Consider the following 7,329-nt stretch of genomic DNA (forward strand, 5'->3'; position numbering starts at 1 on the left):
ATAATTGTGCAACAGGTTGATTCCAGCCAGAGGGCAAATTGTAAAACAGACAGCGGAAAGATCCCACGTCTCCCTTGCCTAAGAAATCCAAAGCTGTTCACACAATTTCCAGTAAGGTCACGATAACCTCCTCCTTCAACTCCTCTGCTCCTCTGCTTGTCGAGTTCCTCAAGTGTGGAACCACAATCAATGTGCAATGCCAGAAAGACACTCTGGCAAAACTGTGACGTGCTATAACATCAAAATATCGAGGAATGCTGTCTGATCGAATCATCCTATTGCACGATAACACCCACCCCCACACCTCCAATCAGATGAAGGCTATGGTTCTCTGAATTGACTCTGTGATTTTCACATCTTTGATGACCTGAAGAAATACGTGTGGACATCAGTTTCAGTCAGCCTAGGAAGTGCAAGAGGGTGAGGTTGTGGATATGTCAGCAGCCGACTGTGTTCTGTGAAACGTGAATTGATGATCTTTTGTGCCAATGTGATAGATGTCTTGAAATTACAATGAAATGAACACCCTTAGCTACTTACAGGCATCAACATACGTCAACGGGGACAGATGAAAATGTGTGCCCCGACCGGGACTCAAACCCGGGACCTCCTGCTTACATGGCAGACGCTCTATCCATCTGAGCCACCGAGGACACAGAGGATAGTGTGACTACAGGGATTTATCTCTGGCACACCTCCCACGAAACCCACATTCTCAACATATTGTCCCGCACTACATTCGTAGTGCCCCCGCCCATTATACTCATTACTCGCGACGCGCTGCCGATTCCCGTAAGAGTTCTGGCACTGTTTGTGCATTCGCACAGAAGAAGTTAAGGCTCACCGGCCACTTGACCATCTTCTTCTTCTGTGCAAATGCACAAACAGTGGCCGAACTCTTACAGGAATAGGCAATGCACCGCGAGAAATGAGTATAATGGGTGGGGGCACTAAAAATGTAGTGTGGGACAATACTTTGAGAATGTGGGTTTCGCAGGAGACGTGCCAGAGATAAATCCCTATAGTCACACTATCCTCTGTGTCCTCAGTGGCTCAGATGGACAGAGCGTCTGCCATGTAAGCAGGAGATCCTGGGTCTGAGTCCCGGTCGGGGCACACATTTTCATCTGTCCTCGTTGACGTATGTCAATGCCTGTAAGCAGCTAAGGGTGTTCATTTCATTATAATTTTATTCTAACGAGCTGCATGGTCACCGATGGTATCTGTTCTTTCGGACATGTCTGAAAGAACAGATACCATCTTAGTATATATATAGATGTCTTGATTTGTGAGGTGATTACTTTTGAATGGAACCATTGCATGGTCCCATTGTGATGGGCGTTCAGTTTTTATCTGTCAGCCCTTTGTAAGTGGTTGAAAATAAAAATTTCTGCTGATTGCTGAAAATTTTTTACCAACAGCTGTTTGTGCGGATGCAGTGTCTTTCTTAAACTGAAGGTCTATTTCCATCCTAACTTCTCTTAAAACTATTTCTTTCTGACTTTCCTGTCCTAAAAAAATGTGCTGCTGTGACACCAGTAAGCACTGATGTTTTGCCACTCATGAGAGTGACCCCCCCATTTAAGTCCCCTGCTACTAGCCCAGCCAGTTTACCATTGAGTTTCTATCTGAGGCGAAGGCTGTACCTAGTATAATCCCATCTGCTAACAGAATCAATTGGATCCACACCAATATGTGACAGAGCACCTGCCATAAGCAGCTGCTCAAACTCCAAGGATGTTTACTATTTACAGTATACAATCAAGATCTACCGTATAATGCCAGTTGCTCTGTGAGGCTGTTTTCAGATGATGCTGTTCTCTGTAAGAAGGTCGAAATGCCAGAAAGCTGTAGTAAAGTGCAAGAAGTCTTGCGATGAATCCGTTATTGGTGTACAGACTTGCAGTTGGCCCAGAATGCAAATAACAACATGCTGTGTGTAAATAGCTAGAGAGATTCACTACTGTCCAATTACACTACTGTTGACAAACCACCGGATAAATCAACAAACTTGACATACCACAGACCAAACATTCACAATGACCTAAACTGGATTGACCATATAAAATTAAATGTAGGAAAGCCTGATGACAGGCTGAAATTCATTCAAAAAATAGTAAGGATATTTGAATGATACATGAAAGGAGTGGCTTACAGAACATTTGTATGAGCAATTCCGGACTATTTTCTCATCAGTCCCAACAATAAGAAAAAACTATTTCAATTTTTTTTCACAAAATTAACCTTTATCGTTGTCATGAGCATAAAATATGACAAGAAATCGGCAAATGCAAACAATGAATTGTTTTCAGGAGGTGGTTTGACTTTGGAATATAATTTTTAAACATTTTTCATATAATTAATCTCTATTATCATAGGAAGCAATGAGTATAAGAAGAAATGGGTAAAAAGTAAAAAGTCAATTGTTTTAAGCAGGTGGTTTCACTTTGGAACCAATGGGACATACGGTTTTAATCACCCATTATTTTAAGTGATATATTGAAAGCAATATCACATTTTTCCTAGACACGATCCGACATTCCAAAACTCCCATGATCTCATAATGCCTAAAACAAACTATAGTCCAAAATAACAATAAAATTAGGCATAAAATGTAATAAATTCATTTTGAAACCACTCATGAAAGCAGTAGCATAAAATTAAATTTACAGTACAACAATATGGGAGGAAAGTTGCTACTCACCACATGGCGGAGATGCGGAGTCGCAGATAGGCACAACAAAAACACTGTCACAAATAAGCTTTCGGCCAGCAAGGGCTTCATTGAAAATAGACCACCCACGCACCCACCCACCCACCCACCCACACACACACACACACACACACAAACACACACACACACACACACACACACACACACACACACACACACAACTCTCTCACATATGACAGTGTGGCTTCAGTTGCCAGAGACTGCAGTCGTGTGTGTGAGTTGCATTTGTGCTGACTGGTGCTTTAAATTCTGTATAATGCACAATTTTCAGTTTCAACATTTTGTTGATACATGACGAGCAATGTTTTTTTCGGTATTTCATTAAGTGTTTATTAACAGATCAGTCACAGTTGCAGTACATAGTTTGACAACTAGTTTTAAACCAGATGGTTCATACTCAAGCCTGACCTACTGAGACTGCACTGAAAGTGCCTGATCTTCACAACAAACATCGCCTGTAAGTTTGACTCTGACATGCTAAGTAGGGGCATGTTGAGTGTGACAGTCATCTGCGATCACTTTGACATGCTAAGTAGGGGCATGTTGAGTGGGACAGTCACCTGCGATCACTTTGTAAAGCACGTACTGCGACTCGGATGTGTCTTATGAAGATCAGGAACTTTAGGTGTAGCCTCAGTAGGTCAGGCTTGAGATTGAAAAAGTTGTTTGAAAGTAGTTGCCAAACATATGAACAGCAAGTTTTATTAACACAGTGCCTACTCATACTTGGGAAAAAAAATCCCTGAGAATTCCAGGTATGGGGGAAAGATGGTGCCATAAGAAGTTCGTGATAAATCAATGGTGAGCAGGAGGGAGGGAGGGGGGGGACACAATAATGATGTTCCTTTCTTCTCAGCTAAAATATATTATCTGTTGTTCAATTGCAGTTTTTAAACATCGATAATTTAGATGGAATAATATTCATATAATTAACACATTTAGAAACAACTAAGTATTTTAAAATTTGTGTTTCATAAAACTCAATAAAATTAAAATTCAGTACTGCATAAAAAAACGAAAAAAAAGAATCCCCAACATTTTACAAAATTCCATGAGATGCCTCAAATTTTTCCCTAAGAATTCCAGGGGTTCCAGAAGAATTGCCACTTTGGTTAATAAACACAGAGTGATAATGCAATATATTTGTAGAAGTACCTCAGTATACCATTAGATTTCTCCATCTTGCAATAGCAATGGTGGTTTCTACTGATGTCTCCATCTTGCAATAGCATTGGTGGTTTCTACCTCAAAATGAGAGAGAGAGACGACAGGGGGGGGGGGGTCTAGAATAAAGCTGTTGTGGATCGTGGAGGTGTTTACTGTTGAAATTGTGAGAGTGTATATTCCAAGAACGGCCAAGCATTGAATTACTTACTCCCACATGCATGTTGTGAAATGACCACAATGAGAAACTTAGAGAAACGAGAGCTCCTACAGAAGTTTATTGAGAGCCATCCTTCCTTTGACTATTTGCAAATGGAACAGGTGGAGGGACAATTGACAGTGGTCCCAGAAGTACCCTCTGCCACACACCACTGCAAGGTGGCTTGTAGTGTAAAGAATTAAATGCAGACTTGCTTCTTTCTACACCTCTTCCTTCCAGTTTCACTGGACTGAACCATTACTTTCTTGGAAGTTTCTGTTCAGTCCTTCCCATCTTTATTGTTCATCTACCAAATGCATTTGTTCTGCGTACCAGTTTCATAGTATTATAGTTCCATTTTCTATGCAACCATGTAATGTGGGATGGTACAGGTAGTGGCCTCACTTCATGTTAGACAGCAATCATTGTTCCATCTCTCATAATCTATTAATGACAATATTTTCTTTACCTAACTCTACCTCCTGTACAGATTCATGAACCAGTAAAGCATAGTTACAGTGAGACGTCAGTTATTTAGACTAGGTGAGACCATAGGCCATCAGGATTATCAAAAAAACAGATAATCCAACCTCACTGTATGGAACTAAGTAACAAAGTTGGTATCCTTACTTCACCAAGGAGTAAATCTACCAATGTGTTGTGTAAATCAGAGAAAACTTTTCTCAGTATCTCACCGACACTTCTATTCATAATCATGGAGGAAGTGCCACTTTGGACTTATATTCACCATGGAGAAACAAACGCAAAACAGTATTGCTCATAATGAAATAAATTTAAAAAATGTTACTAAAATATATCTGTTTAAAAAGACAGTATAAACATTCTTCATATGTAACACAAAGTACACACACACGTGTGTGTGTGTGTGTGTGTTTGTGTGTGTGTGTGTGTGTGTGTGTGTGTGTGTGTGTCTGTGTGTTTTTACTGTACCACATTTCCTTTCTTTATGTGTGTGGCTGTACTGGGCGAGGTGGCGCAGTGGTTTGCACACTGAACTCTCATTTGGGAGGACAATGGTTCAATTCCACGTCCAGCCATCCTGATTTATTTTTTCTGTGATTTCGCTAAATCACTCCAGGCAAATGCCAGGATGGTTCCTCTGAAAGGGACATCACTGTTTGGTCTCTTCCCCCAAACAACCTAATCCAACCCAACTAAGCGCTTCTGCTTTTTGGTGAGTGGTCTTCTTTAATCTAAAAGTATGATCACAATATAATGTTTTTGCAAGAAAATCATGTGCCAAGATCTACAGTGCTTGATAGTAATATGTTCTCACTCTCCTGAACTCAACTTCTCTTTCATCATCGGGGGTGCTGACACAGTTTTTCCAGGCATACTGAGATTAGGATATGAAGACATGCAACGGGCATACTTGTTTGTTTATGGCCTGGAGCTAGTGCAAGGGGCATAGCAGCATTTTCATGGTTCAGTGCAGTAACTTCTTTCTTTCTCTGAACTAAATGTATTTTCATCTTGACAAAAAAAAAGATATGAGCTTGCTGCAATTTTAAACTTGATGAAATGTGAACAGCCTGTATGGCAGATGTAACTAGGATACTTATCTTGTTTTCTTGCTCATTATCCTGGAATTCTTCACAAGAACTGGATTCAGCTCTAAAGTTCGTTTAGTGTGCTATTTGGATTAAGTTACAGATGTCCCTTTATGCTTTTCATTACATTTTCATTGCTCAAAGTGGCACAGGTAGTCTGTTACAGATCCTCTGATTAACAGTGCTGTCTAGTGAACTAACTCACACTCTCACAGTTGCTTTTGAACAATTACTCCATTGTTAACAGTACAGACTTTAGATATTAAAATTAAAAATTATCACATCAAGTTATTTGGACATACATACAAAATTGTTTCAAACACTGTTATCAATTTCAGGCATATAATTCAGCCAACAAACAGTTATCACCCCAAATTTATGCCAAACATGCAGAACAAGCAATGAATTTTATACTTACTGTATTATTGTTATTATTATTTATTATTATTATTATTTCTTTCTTTTCTCAGACGTTATGTCTGGTCAAAAATGGAAAGTGATGCGGACCTTGATCGTGCGTGACTTCCTTTTAACTGTACGGTATATGTTATATTGCATTTAGGAACTTTCAGGTAATTGAACATGTATCAATAATTACGGATTTCTGTAGTTGTATATATAAGTTTGGATGTAGCTGTATTGCATTGATGTACTGGTGGATATTGTGTGGTATGACTCCTGTAGTTGATAGTATAATTGGTATAATGTCAACTTTATCCTGATGCCACATGTCCTTGACTTCCTCAGCCAGTTGGATGTATTTTTCCATTTTTTCTCCTGTTTTCTTTTGTATATTTGTTGTATTGGATATGGATATTTCGATTAGTTGTGTTAATTTCTTCTTTTTATTGGTGAGTATGATGTCAGGTTTGTTATGTGGTGTTGTTTTATCTGTTATAATGGTTCTGTTCCAGTATAATTTGTATTCATCATTCTCCAGTACATTTTGTGGTGCATATTTCTATGTGGGAACGTGTTGTTTTATGAGTTTATGTTGTAAGGCAAGCTGTTGATATATTGTTTTTACTACATTGTCATGTCTTCTGGGGTATTCTGTATTTGCTAGTTTTGTACATCCGCTTGTGATGTGACCTACTGTTTCTATTTGTTGTTTGCAAAGACTGCATTTATCTGTTGTGGTATTGGGATCTTTAATAATATGCTTACTGCAATATCTGGTGTTTATTGTTTGATGCTGTATTGCAATTATGAATCCTTCCATCTCACTGTATATATTGCCTTTTCTTAGCCATGTGTTGGATGCGTCTTGATCGATGTGTGGCTGTGTTAGATGATACGGGTGCTTGCCAAGTAGTGTTTTCTTTTTCCAATTTACTTTCTTCGTATCTGTTGATGTTATGTGATCTAAAGGGTTGTAGAAGTGGTCATGAAATTGCAGTGGTGTAGCCGATGTACACTCCTGGAAATTGAAATAAGAACACCGTGAATTCATTGTCCCAGGAAGGGGAAACTTTATTGACACATTCCTGGGGTCAGATACATCACATGATCACACTGACAGAACCACAGGCACATAGACACAGGCAACAGAACATGCACAATGTCGGCACTAGTACAGTGTATATCCACCTTTCGCAGCAATGCAGGCTGCTATTCTCCCATGGAGACGATCGTAGAGATGCTGGATGTAGTCCTGTGGA

General features: G+C 39.4%; 1 non-coding gene across 1 annotated transcript; it reads right to left on the reverse strand.

Annotated features, from left to right (window-relative positions):
- Positions 1 to 579: 579 nt before the first annotated feature.
- On the reverse strand, positions 580 to 653 carry Trnat-ugu. The gene has a single exon. It is a non-coding gene; the product is annotated as a tRNA-Thr (tRNA).
- Between the last annotated feature and the right edge of the window lie 6,676 nt (positions 654 to 7,329).

Source organism: Schistocerca americana, chromosome 11, assembly GCF_021461395.2.
Source record: "Schistocerca americana isolate TAMUIC-IGC-003095 chromosome 11, iqSchAmer2.1, whole genome shotgun sequence".
Classification (NCBI taxonomy): domain Eukaryota; kingdom Metazoa; phylum Arthropoda; class Insecta; order Orthoptera; family Acrididae; genus Schistocerca; species Schistocerca americana.